Genomic DNA, 13,140 nt, shown 5'->3' with positions numbered 1-13,140 from the left:
TTAATTGTAATGTGGAAAAATATAAGCTCATAAATGGGAAGTCAGCACGGATTTGTTCACAGTGAAGTGAGTTTGGCTAATTTGATTGAGTTATTTGATGAAATAATGATGTGGGCTGATGAGGGTTGTTCATGTTTTGGATGTGGATCTTAAAGGGTTTTTGACAAGATACCACATAATAGGCTTGTTAGCAAAACTGAAGCTAATGGGATTAAAGGGACAGTGGAAACTTAGATACAAAATTGTCTAAAATACTGAATGCAGGGGAGTAATGATGAAAGGTTGTTTTATAGACTGGAAGGAAGTATACAGCAATTTCTAAATATTAGGAAAGAACATAAGGACTACCTTTTGCTTGGTATTGAAGATTCTACTGTACTTAGAATTCTAGACTCATTCAATCTTCCAATATCAAGAAAGGCCATTCAGCCCACAATGTTGTGGTAGCTCTTTTGAAAGAGCTGATGAATCACTCTCACTTGCTCCTTCTTTGCACCTCCGCAGACCTCTTCTTTTCAGCTATGTTATGTATTGTAAACCAATGTATCTCTGGGTTGTGTGCTGCACAATCACATGGTGGCATCTTCAGAGGTATTTGGGAGATTTCCCCCTTTGCACCTGAGACTGTGAGCAAGCAAACCCTCGCTAACAGTCTGACGCTTACAGTCCACTGTAAAGAAAGAGCCGATTAACTAAGTGAAGAAAAAGTTGGCAAAGAGGATGGTTTTCCAGTGAAAGTAGTCAGATGAAGCAATTAAGACCTGGACCTCAAGTCAAGGGTGGATTTTCCGGAGACCACTTGACCATTGATTGATGTGCGTTAAATCTGACTGTTGGAAATGGGTTTTTAAACTTTCCTAAGGGTATACACTAATTTTAAAATTGATAGAAAGCACTCCGGACCGTTCTTAATTTTGTTTGCACTTGATTGCGACCCCGGGAGCACTCGGAGAGTCGGGAGCGGGAAGCGTGTCAACAGTAATACTGGTAATCGGTAGGCTCCAAAGCCTTCTAGCAAACAAGCAAAGAAAGGAAATAAGGGGGTAGGCTGCGTAAAAACGAGTTCACGTGCCGAAGCTGGGGAGTTTTTTCTAGCTGCGCGCGTTCACACGTGATGGATTGCAAAGCCAGATCCTCAAACTCAGTGGGAGAGAAACCAGTTTTCGGAAAGGCATAACAACAAAAAAGAGAAAGGAAAAGATGGCAATAATAATCACGATTAAGCCGAATATGAGCTGAAATCTAACTTTAAAACAGATTGGTGATTACAAAAAATAGAAAAGAAACATTTTTGTTTCATAAGGCCACGGTCAAAGCTAGAAAAGAAATAAGAGGGGAGAAAAAGATAAAAAAAGTACTGCAACTTAAGAACAGGTAACTGCGGTGGCGGGGAACATTAGTGCCATGGAGACATTCAATGAGAACACACAGCTTGAAGCTCCTATGAAGAGAGATTTCAATATTACCTTGTGCAAACAGGATACCAGATGAAATGAAAGTAGCAATTTTATGGAGTGTCATAGGACGAAAAACTTTCATCCTATTACAAAGTCTTTTCTGACATTCCTGGTTACAAAAACCATCAAGGAATTGACTAAGATCCTTAAAGAACACTTCTCGCCGAAATCATTGATCATTGCCGAGAGATTCAGATCTCATCGACGCAGGCTGAAAGAGGGTGAAAATATTCAACGACTTTTAGTCGCACTTCAGAAACTAGCAAAAAATTGGGAGTTTCGACCGACCCTTGAGGACACGCTGCGAGACAGACTTGTGCGCGCATTGAGAAATGAGACAATTCAGCAACGATTGCTGACAAAAAGCTCCCTAACACTCAAACCTGCTGTCGAAATAGCAGTGTCCATGGAATAGGTGGCTAAAGAAGCTTCCCAAATCAAAGCTGGCACCAAAACAAACAAGCTGAATACTGAGAAAAGAAGATCTGTCAACACTCAAGCATGCCATACGTGTGCCCAGGTGGGACATTGTCCACAGAAATGTTGGTGTCGAGAAAACAGATGTCATAATTGTGGCAAGAAAAGATATATAACGAAAGTGGGCTGGGCAGACAGAATCTTCAAACCTCAAAGATGGGTAAGCACAAGAACATATCCAATGAATCTCTGGGTAGTGTGTCACATGATTACGTGGTGACATCATCAGAGGCATTTGGGAGATTTCCCCTTTCCAATTTACACTGTGAGCAAGCACCCTTCTCTGAGAACAGTCTGACTAGCTGATTAAGCAACCTATGATGTGGCAACCTTTTCATCTTTTGTCTCGACTGTAAAGAAAGAGCTAAACAACTAAAACATAACAAAGTTTCTCTGCTTCCCTTCTGAAAGTTACTGTTGAATCAAATTTCACCATCCTGCCAAGCAGTGCACTTCAGACCAACTTACAGCACAGAAAAATTATCATCTCCCCATATCGCTGCAAATGGACTGAATTTATCCCCTGCACCACTAGGTCAATAATATGTTTGTTCTACTGTACATGAATCAAACATGAATGCTGTCTTATTTTTCATGAATATTTGCATGGTTCTGTGAAGCATCTCTCAGATAGTGTATTGTAAGAGAGCCTGAAGTATTGTTGTGTCCTCAGAGGAGGTTGTGTCATTTTCCGCACCATGGAGCCTATACAGCTTTAATGCGATCATCACATCACGAGGACCTGTGACAAAGGGTCAAAACAGTCTGCATTCACCTGTGTTACAGGGACAAGTTTAAATACTTTGAGCACCTGAATGCACGGCTACAAATATAGCTGAGCATGTGGCACATCAATTTCTACTACAGTCAAAATACTTCTCAACTTCTGTCATCTAATAGATAATTAGCACTGGAAAAAGTGGATTATTATTCAGTTCATCACCAAACAAGCGATCCATAGGGATTCTTTGAAACGAGGATATCCTGGCCCTTTCCGCTGGTGGAATCTTCCAGTCCCACTGAAATCAACCCCCCTGCAGCTGGTTAGCTGGTGGCGGGACAGGTGAGGCGTGCAAAATGCTGTCGACTTTGGCAGAACCGGAAGATCCCATTGGCAGCCAATGGCAAGACGTGTCTGCCGCAGGAAAACCTGCTGTTGGGGCGAAGGGGTGGAAAACTCCATCCAAAGTCTCCAACAAGTCTAGTTGCAATGGTTTGGCGGTTTTGTACCATTACAGGGACTTAGGAACAAAATTTAGACTAGCAGTTCCCATGGTAATATTTTGAAGAGGAACAGGAAAATCCGCCCTGACCAATCGTTATCTTTCACACAATACTACAAAACAGAATAGCTGGTTGTAATCTCATTGCTGTTTGTGGGGCCTTTCTATTCACAAATTGGCCACTACTTTTTATATATTACAATAGTTTATGTACACCACCTCCTCTGGTAATCTTTCTGTAAATATTTTGTGACGGACACAAGAAGTGCTCTCCGGGAAGGTTTGCCGGAAGCGAACGTAAGCCAACCAAAATCAACTTTTCATTGTCAGTGCACAGATGGAGGACAGAGCAACTGGGATGCCAGCCAATGTGATCAACGTGAGAAACAATACCACACCTCCTGGCTTCACAAAGGAAAATGGCAAGTATGTTCAGAATTTTTCTTTTGATGCACTCTGTCATAGGCCCCTTTAAGGATCGCTGGATGAGCTGTTCAGCGCTCAGTTGCATTGTCTCCACTGCAAACCAGTTCTATTCCAGAACATAAAAACTGTGGAAAACTCTAACCCACTCCCCCCTCCCCCCACTAGCTCCTCTTCCTACTACAATCTATAAACTTTCAAAACCAAACTTTGGTGTCACCTCATGGCTGCTCCTTCATTTATGCTTTGTTATCTCCTCCTTTTTAGTCTTAATGGGCTTCTGCGTTACAGGATTCAAATCTTCACGTCCCACCGAAGAACACTCAGGAAGAGGATTTGTGTCAGAAAGCTACAATTTTGATGTCAAGTGTCAAACTCAGTTGATTGAGGAACTGTTCATTCACCCTTCCTTTGGCTCTAAAAATCAATATGAGCTTTTAATTGGAGGGAAATATCAGTTCCATCAAAATTGGTTACTCACCTTATTGAGATATTTTATGATCAGCCATTGGGTAGCAGATTATATTTGATACTTGTGCCGTGACACTTATTGACTTCAGAAACTGTGTGCCCCAGCCTTGCAAAGAGCTGAGGTTTTAATTAGCTTGAGTCTGCATTGTGTACACTTTTCTTCATATTTTTGGTTGTGGATAGCACTTTGGTAATAGGTTCTGCTTATCTGACTCACGTACTTAACTTACAATTTCCCTGAAGCCAATTGCAAATTTGGACCTAATTACTGTTGGTTTGCTTAGAAGCAAACATGTTTAATGCCCCTTGTGTGATTATAATGCAACAGCGTTCCCAGCCATCAATTTAACTAACAAACCCCACAAGGGAATTTTGAAAAAAAGAGTAAAGTGTCTGTGGATACAATGTCGGAGCTTTCATTAATGGTCTTTTTGTTATTAAAACAAATCATGAAAGGAATTATCTAGATCCACCAATATTGAGCCACGGCGTAGTCAAGAAGAAAAATAAAGCAACTGTTATTTCTTTAATTCTTTCAATCTTCGTGGCCAAAGAAATAAGACTAACAAACTTATATCAATCCAGAATATTAAATTTGTAAATACCATAATCAGCCATGACTGATGATATCACTTAAACTCCTTAATTAAACTGCAGCAGTGCATTCACTCCAGACTGCCCATTGTTCGACATACAAGCTAAAATGTGAAGTACAGTAGTTGATGAGCCCATGCATTAACATTTAATAGAATTTTTTTTAATGCATTTTCTCTCCAATCCTTATTCATGTTTTGTTAAAGCTCCAATGAACACCCCGTAATAGATTGAAAAAGCCCAATAGTTAGAGGAAAGCACTTTAACGCTAAATTGGAGTCTTTAATATGCAATTTCTTATACTGATATGGGGGTTTCACCTTCCATGTTCATTACTTCTAACATGTTTAACAGAAGAATTCACAAAATTGTCAATGACATTGACCAATAATCTCCGGCACTTTAATTAAGACCACAACTATTTTAATCATGGGGGAAAAAACCCACATTCTACTTTCAGATGTCAACTAAGCTGCAATAGAGTATGGTAATAGGACTTAAATTGCTGAACATGACTTGTTAAAGTTGGGACCAAGAATGTATGGCTATTGTCTGTTGAGAGCTTTGATGGGTTATTTTTATGTGCAGTGCAAATTCTCTGAGTCCAAGTATGTTTATTTTGTCTTGGGTAAGGTTAAAAGTAAGAGTGGAGCTTCATCAAACATAAATAAACTTCAGCAATGCGACAAAATTTGGTTGAACGAATCTACCCAGCGGGGGGCAGGGGGTCCCGGCGGGACGGAGTGGCGTGAACCACTCCAGTGGTCGGCCGCCCCAAAGGTGCGGAATCCTCTGCACCTTTAGGGGCTAGGCCGGCCCCAGAGTGGTTTGCGCTGCACCGGCCGGCGGGGAAGGTGCTTGGCGCCACGCCAACCAGTGCCGAAGGCTCCGCCGGCCGACATGAGTTGGCGCATGCGCGTAGTGCCAGCATGTGGTGTCATCCCAGCGCATGCGCGGGGAGGGTTCATCCTCCGCATCGCCCATCGCAGAGGAATAGCAGCCAACGCGGAGGAATACAATGCCCCCAAGGCACAGGCCCGCCCGAAGATCAGTGGGCCCGATCGCGGGCCAGGCCACCATGGGGGGCAACTCCAGATCCCCGAGAACCCCGGAAGCCGCCCACGCCGCCAGGTCCCGCTGGTAAGGACCTACTCTAATTTACGCCGGCGGGACCGGCAAAAAAAAACGGGCAGCCACTTGGCCCATCGCGGGCCGGAGATTCGCCGGGGGGGGGGGGGGGGCTGACAGCGGCTGCCGACCGGCGCGGCGCAATTCCCGCCCCCGCCAAATCTCCGGTCCCAGAGAATTCGGCAGCCGGCGGGGGCGGGATTCACAGAGAATCCCGGCCCGAATTTATTTCGATGAGATTCTTCGAGATTTTAGTGGTCCTGCTGGTCCACTGTTAATGATTGTAGATCAGCACACCAGATGCAAAGTCTGGATTTAGCCTGTGACTGCTATTGTTCCACGATGGCCTCCTATGTTGAGAAATGCTGAGATTAAGTCACCAGGACGGGATTCTCCCATCCTGCGGCAGAGTGTCCACGCCGTCGTAAACGCCGTCGCGTTTTACTACGGCGTGAACGGGCCGCTGCCAGGAGTAATTCTGGCTCCTACAGGGGGCTAGCATGGCACGGCACTGCCAATCCCATCGCGAACTGGGCGCTGCAGGATCCGCGCATGCGCTCTGCGGAGAATCGCGTGCCGGCGTCGGGGATGCGTGGCCCGGTCACGGGGATCTCGGCCTGGCCCCAGGCTGAGAGAATCCCGCCCACCATTTGTCAAACTGAAAAACACATGCAGTTCGTAATGTTGTCCAGGCAACAGCAGCTTCCAATGGCAGCGTTAATCTGCACGCTGCAAAACCTACATCGCAGTAAATAAGCAATTGGTAAAATAGCAAAGAGGCATTGGGAATTGTAACAGTAGGTTACTGAACGAGTTTGAAAAGTGTTTATGTGGCTAAGAATAATAAACAATTATTGTTGGTTACATACTTGTGCAGAAAAAGCCAACATACGATGGGATCCATTATGACTGATGCACGAATCATCCTATTAATTATCCAGCGGCTCATCTCCAGTTGCAGGCTCAGTAAACACAAAACGGAGGATCCGAATCGCTGATGGCAGATTGTTATAGGATATAGGGGGTGTTAGAGTTTTAAGTTTTAAAGTGAATATGTTACATATTTAAAAGGGTAAAAAAGGAAATGTCAATACTGGCATTGGGTGTGAAAGAAGTGGCCAATAAGTTCAAATGGAGTCACTCCCTTGCCAACTCCTTGCCGAGAAAGGATGAAGAAAGCGAAGAGCAACAGGACGCCTCCTCCAGGCTCCAAATGCAAACCATGGCCCCCAACCCGTAAAGCCTCATTTTCTGCCAAGAGAACTTTCCAAAGCACTCTCCCTGCCGCCTACACGTGAGTTGACTAGTGACCAAGCCCTATCCTGATCTTCTCATATCTCCAGCCTTCTCATTAAAGGCCACAATGTCAATGCAATTATCCACAATAAAATTGTGCAAGGCAAGGATGACCATTTTTGAAGAAAACAACACCATCAGCGGATGCATAAAAGTATCAGACCTACCATCCATTACACACTCATTTCCCTTCTCATAATTAACAGTAAAACCACTGGTTCTGTGAACACCTATTTTTCATTTGCACTGAAGGTGCCCTCTGTGCCTCGTGTCTAGCAGTGGAAAAATCCGTTCTGGAAATGATCTGACATTGAATCACACACCAAAGCCAAGACGTAAGGCCTTGTGCCTTCAACAAATGCTGTTAATTTGTTTATCATCTAATTTGCGGCATATATTGGCACTTTCCATTTGCAGTTCTAAAGTAGTTTATTGAGTAGATTTCAGAATTTTGGTGACAGATTGTCAAATCCACTGATCTTGATAACTGAATATTGAGCAAACCGCACCCTGTTACTGCACTAGTTAATCTAATTAACTGGCCATTAGTGTCAAAACTATTCAACAGTAAAATTTGGCTGCGTTGAACTAGAGATGTCGATGTGAATTGTACAGTTTACAATATCGATTTGGTCTTGAAACGATGGAAACAGTTGCAATATTCTGAGTTAAATAAATTTCTAATGCTAAAACGCGTACTCGTTATTTGAGGTAGTTGGGCAACAAGAGAGCTTTAGGGAGGAAATGGAAACTAGTGGTTCATAAAATTTTGTTTAATTTGTGGCAGTATTTAATTCTACAGCACCTTAAAATCTCAGATCACCTTTAATTGCTGAGCTATGTAAAACAAGGATTACAATATTTGCTTGGCGTCAGGCCTGTCAACCAAGCAGATAGGTAAAATTGGAATGACACATCTGTCATATTTTGATGGACAGATGCACAGATGCATTAATCCAGCCATCTTTACATTGCTATAATTAAGTAATTAAATCCAGTGAAAGGCAAGCTGCCCTCCTACACCTCCCGCCACCAGCAGTCCCGGCAAATTTTGGAAACATGTTGGAATTAAAAGGCAGACAATTAATGTTCAATCACCCCAACAAAATGAAATGTTGCATTCTGTTAAAAAGGTTCAACAGTTGAATCAAACAACTTCGAATTCAGTGATCTGCAGAAATAGATTAATTTGCTCAGTGCCTATCATCATCATTTCAGTTGCTTACATTTCATATTTTAATTTGTTTACTAAATCATGGGAACAGTCCAAACAGAAAGATGTTGGGCAGGATATTTCCAAAATTTGGCACAGTGTCAGGTTCATTCTGAACACTGATGTGTAACTCTCCAGTTGCACAGATCAGTTTTATCACGGAATCTTGTGCCTCTTTGCAAAACAAATGAGTAGATATTCTCCCAAAATGAGACCATGGGCGAAATTCTCCGAAGACCTGCATGACGCCCCTTTCCGGCGGGCAAAAGCGGTGCGAGGACTCCGGCGTCGGGGCCTTCTTTTAAGCCGTTAATCTCCGTTCCCGAAAGGGCCAGCAGCGGACTGACGCGATACGTGGCGCGTCGGGCGACATCATCAACGTTGCCCGGCGTTTGGGGGGGGAGTAACGCCGTTTGTGTGGGGGGGGGAGAGGGGGGCAGAGTGGGGGGGGAGAGGGGGTGAGTGGGGGGGGAGTGGGGGGGAGTGGGGGGGGAGAGGAGGGGGGAGAGGGGGAGGGGGGAGAGGGGGGAGGGGTGGGTGGTAGGGGTGGGGGGGGTAGGGGTGGGGGGGTAGGGGTGGGGTGGTAGGGGTGAGGGGGGTAGGGGTGGGGGGTAGGGGTGGGGGGGTAGGGGTGGGGGGGTAGGGGTGGGGGGGAGGGGTAGGGGCAGCGGCGTGCAGAGGGGGGCGGCGACGGTGCGTTGGCCCCGGGCATCCATTGGATGGGGGCATCAGCAGATCTTCCTCAAGGCTCCCCTTCCTCCCAGCTGCCTTGTCTTTGAGAGAGAGAGAGAGAGAGAGAGAGAGGGAGATTGTGGGGACAGAGAGAGAGAGAGACAGAGAGAGGGAGTCCCGTCCGTCCTCTGGCTGAGAGCAGGGCTTTGGTGAGTATATTGCAATCTGCCTAAACCCAGGAATATTGCCTGGTTAGAATGCAGAGGGAAATGCTGGGATCCTGGGGTGGGAGATGTGTCTGGATTGTCTATTTCAGCTTCAGCACTCTGCAATTTCAGGTCAGTTTCACAACAACAGGCAAAACACGCCGAGAGAAGAGGGAAAAAACTTTTGGAAAAGTTCCCTGGGTTCTGCCTTTATAATTCACAGCACAGAAAGGGTTCGGCGCTGTGAATTATCAAGGCACCTTCTAATCCTGGGGAGAAACAACCTTTTGAAGAGTCTGAGGAAATAAGCAGGAATTTGGATTAATTCTGCCTCCCCACCCCCTGGGCCTCTTTCTCCTCCTTTCCTCCTCCCTCCCCTTTCTCCTCCCTCCCCCTTTTCTCCTCCCTCCCCCTTATCCTCTCTCTCTCACATCTCTCTCATCCTGCCCTTTGTTTTAGAGCTATTTGATCCCCCTGTGCACTGGCACAGATTTACAGTGCGGTTTTGGTCTGTGTTTACCCCAGGTGTGGGGGGCGGGGAAAAAGATGGTGAACATTTAGCTATTGCCTGTGACTGGAACCACAGTGGACAAATCTGGGGGAATCTCCTTGACTGCATCTTAAAGAAACAAATAAATTACCCGATTGCTGACCATCCAGTACTGGGACAATTGTTTCCAGGCGTTTTGATTTGCGACTAAGTAAGGACAATGAGCACGATTCTCCGCACCCGCGGAAAATCGCGAAGTTGGCCGTGAAAACGGGGCGAATTTTGGGACGGGCCCGTCACGGCCCATTTCCCGAGGTATTCACGTCCCGGGAAATGGGCTAGGAACGGGCCCGCGTAAATCACGTGCGCGATGACGCCGGAAACACGGCGACGCTACGAACACGTCCCCATCCTCTGTCCCTAACACACCCTGCCCACTGGGACTCCTCCCCCATCCTCTGTCCCTTCACACACCCTGCCCACTGGGACACCTCCCCCTACCTCTGTCCCTTCACACCCTTCCCACTGGGACCGTCCAGCGCCCAGCCGAGCGAATCTAAATAACCCGTTTCATTCTCTTCCCAAGGACGTGATGCCAAACGACCAGGGCCGTCTGCCTCCAGGCGGACACAGGCATCTGCCCCCACCCTCACCCGGGGCCGCACGACAGAGGGTGCTCAATCAGCGTGGAGTCCCATCCTCCCCAACCAAATCTGTGGAGCAGGACGCCCAGAGGGCGGCGACACAGCCAGAGAGAGAAATGGCCCGCGAACGCCCTGCGGCCTCTCAGCGGGCCGATGACATAGAGGAGGCGTCAAACCAAGACGACCTCGAGCTTGCGTCACAGCTATCTCCCACACCATCCACCATCCCAGAGACACTCACCCCGGTTGGCCTATTTAGTGATGAGGCTCCTGGGTCACCGTCTGGGTCACACATCACAGCTGAGCAGGTACAGCAGGTAGAGGTCGGAGCAGCCGAGGGCCCGGACTGGCGGAGGGCAGGCCAGGCCCAACATCCAGCTGGCTCCCAGACGTTTTCCGAGTTCCTGGAGTTTCTCAACCCACCCGCACAGCCGATGCATCAAGAAACCCAGGAAAACAATGACGGATAAGGGCTGTCTTCCAGACTCTTGCAGACGCTGTTAGAGGAGTCGAACCGCGTCCACGAGCAGGGAGTGGGTGCCGCTCATGGCAGCAACCCAGGCCGACACCGCACGGGTGGCATCCGCGGTGGATGCAATGGGCCAGGTTATGCAAGGCGTTGGGCGTAATGTGCACGCGTCATCCTCGGCCCTGGACAGGGTTGCCCTCTCACAGGCAGCAATGCGCCAGAGTCAACACGACATTGCCGGCGCACTGCGGGCCTTGGCCAAGTCTCAGCAGGTCATGGCCCAGTCGCAGCACGCCATGGCACAGTCACAGCAGTCAGTCGCGGAGAGCATTAACCGCCTGACACATGTGCTGGATGGTGTCCTGCACTCACAGGTTGAGATCGCACAGTCCCTGGCGGGAATGTCTAACTCCCTGGACTCCGTCTCTGCAAACCTTCGGATCCTGGTGGATACCGTTGCAGGCCTCCAGGACTGGCAGCGGCATGTGTCGGTGGCACGACGGGGCACCTCCCCGCTTGCACCTCTGTCCCAAAGTGAGGCCCGGGGGCCACCGGGCTCCCCGAGGGAGGAGGAGGTTTCGGGGCCCGTCCCATTAACTCCATCACGGGACGTCCCGGAATTCTCGGCCTCCCCCCGTCCCATCCCTGGTGCATCGGGTGGGCAGCCAGGCAGAGCAGGGTGGCACAACGTCACCCGAGACGCCCGCAGGAGCAGCCTGGCCCATCAAGGCCGGGTCGCCCCAGGAAACGCTTGCCGAAGGAGAAAACAAGTCGAAGGGGGCGATTCGCAGCAGTCCTTCATCCATCCTGCTGTATCATCTGGGGAATCACTTAGACATAGTGGTAGGGCCCTTAAGGAAACAAAGAGAGACACTGAGTAAGTTGGCATGGGTGAAGGGCACAGTTTAGTTGTAGGGGCTAGGGCACCTGTAAATGTTTGTTCACATTAAACGCACTGTTCCACCTTACTTGTAATACCGTGTGATTGTTCACAGCCACAGGAATCGTGATGGTGACCGAGTGTCGCTGGTGGTTGACGAGGCGGTAAAACTTCGGTGCCGGGTGTGCGTCCTTCCCCCCACCCTCCCCCACAGCTAGCCCACGCGGGCACGTGATAGAGTGTCCGTGACGATCTCAGCGGCCACCAAGGTGGGTGGTTCAGCTATTGCCATGGGTCAGACTCTCTCTAACGATTCTGAGCTCACAGCTCTTCGCAGAGCGAGCTGTCATCATTCCACATGGCACTGATCACACCCGCTGGACACAGCCATCAATGTTGTGCCAGACCGTCTGGACCCAGTGGTAAGGGTGATGTCGAAGTGGAGCAGTGTACACCTGAGAGGGGGTGGGGGGGAGGGGGGGTGCTGTAGTAGTGGCAGTTGTGTGTTGACACTCTGCACGACTAGCGATGCAGGTGGTGTTTTGGTGATACAGCGGGGACGTCGCATACGACGCGTAAACCGTGCTGCCACCAAGGCGTTGCCGTGGCCGCCATCCTCGCCGGGTCCGTCGTGCCGCCGCGTGACATCACCAGCACCTGGGTCGTGTCTGCGTGCTGCGCCCACCACTTCCGCCAGCCTCCTCGTCCGCCTCCATCCCTCCCTCTCCTCCTCCTCCTCCTCCTCTGTGCTGGCACCACTGCCACTGGCTTCTCCCTCTGCCTCCTGCAGCAGGTCATCATCCCCTCTGCATCGCGATGTTGTGCAGCGCACAGCAGACCACAACAATGCGAGCGACCTGTCGGCTGGTACTGCAGGGCCCCTCCGGAGCGGTCCAGGCACCTGAATCTCATCTTCAGGAGGCCAAGCAGCGCTCCACCACACCCCTGGTTGCTGCATGGGCCTCGTTTGTATCGTGTTTTCGCATTGGTTTGAAGGCCTCCGTTATAGGCGTAATCAGCCAAGACCTTCCAGCGGAATAACCCCTGTCGCCTAGCAACCAGCCCCTCAGCCGGGGGGGACGCCCCCTCAAACTGCAGGGATGTCGACTGCGCCCCGTATTGTAGGAGTCATGCACACTCCCTGGGGAACCTTGCAGAGACATTTCATGATCCTCATCGCTGGGGGTCGCATTACCACCTGGCTATCTCAGTGGAGTTATGTCCCTCTTCTGTTTGTGAAACACCCTCCCTGTCCCCTGCAGGCGGGCGCATGGGGACGTGAACACAATCGATTGCCCCTGCACCATCGTAACCCAGCCACGCTGGCAAATTCACGAGCTCGTGAGTCTTGAGTTGCTCGGTCCTCGGGAAAGGTGATGTAGCGATCGGCGATGGCATAGAGGCGTCGGTCACATCCCAGACACACACCTGTGCACCGATGACTGGGGATCCCGGAGGTCCCCGCTCGGAGACTGGAAGGAGCCGGTCGCATAGAAG

The sequence above is a fragment of the Scyliorhinus canicula genome, chromosome 19 (assembly GCF_902713615.1).
Source record: "Scyliorhinus canicula chromosome 19, sScyCan1.1, whole genome shotgun sequence".
NCBI lineage: Eukaryota > Metazoa > Chordata > Chondrichthyes > Carcharhiniformes > Scyliorhinidae > Scyliorhinus > Scyliorhinus canicula.
This window is presented reverse-complemented; position numbering follows the sequence as displayed.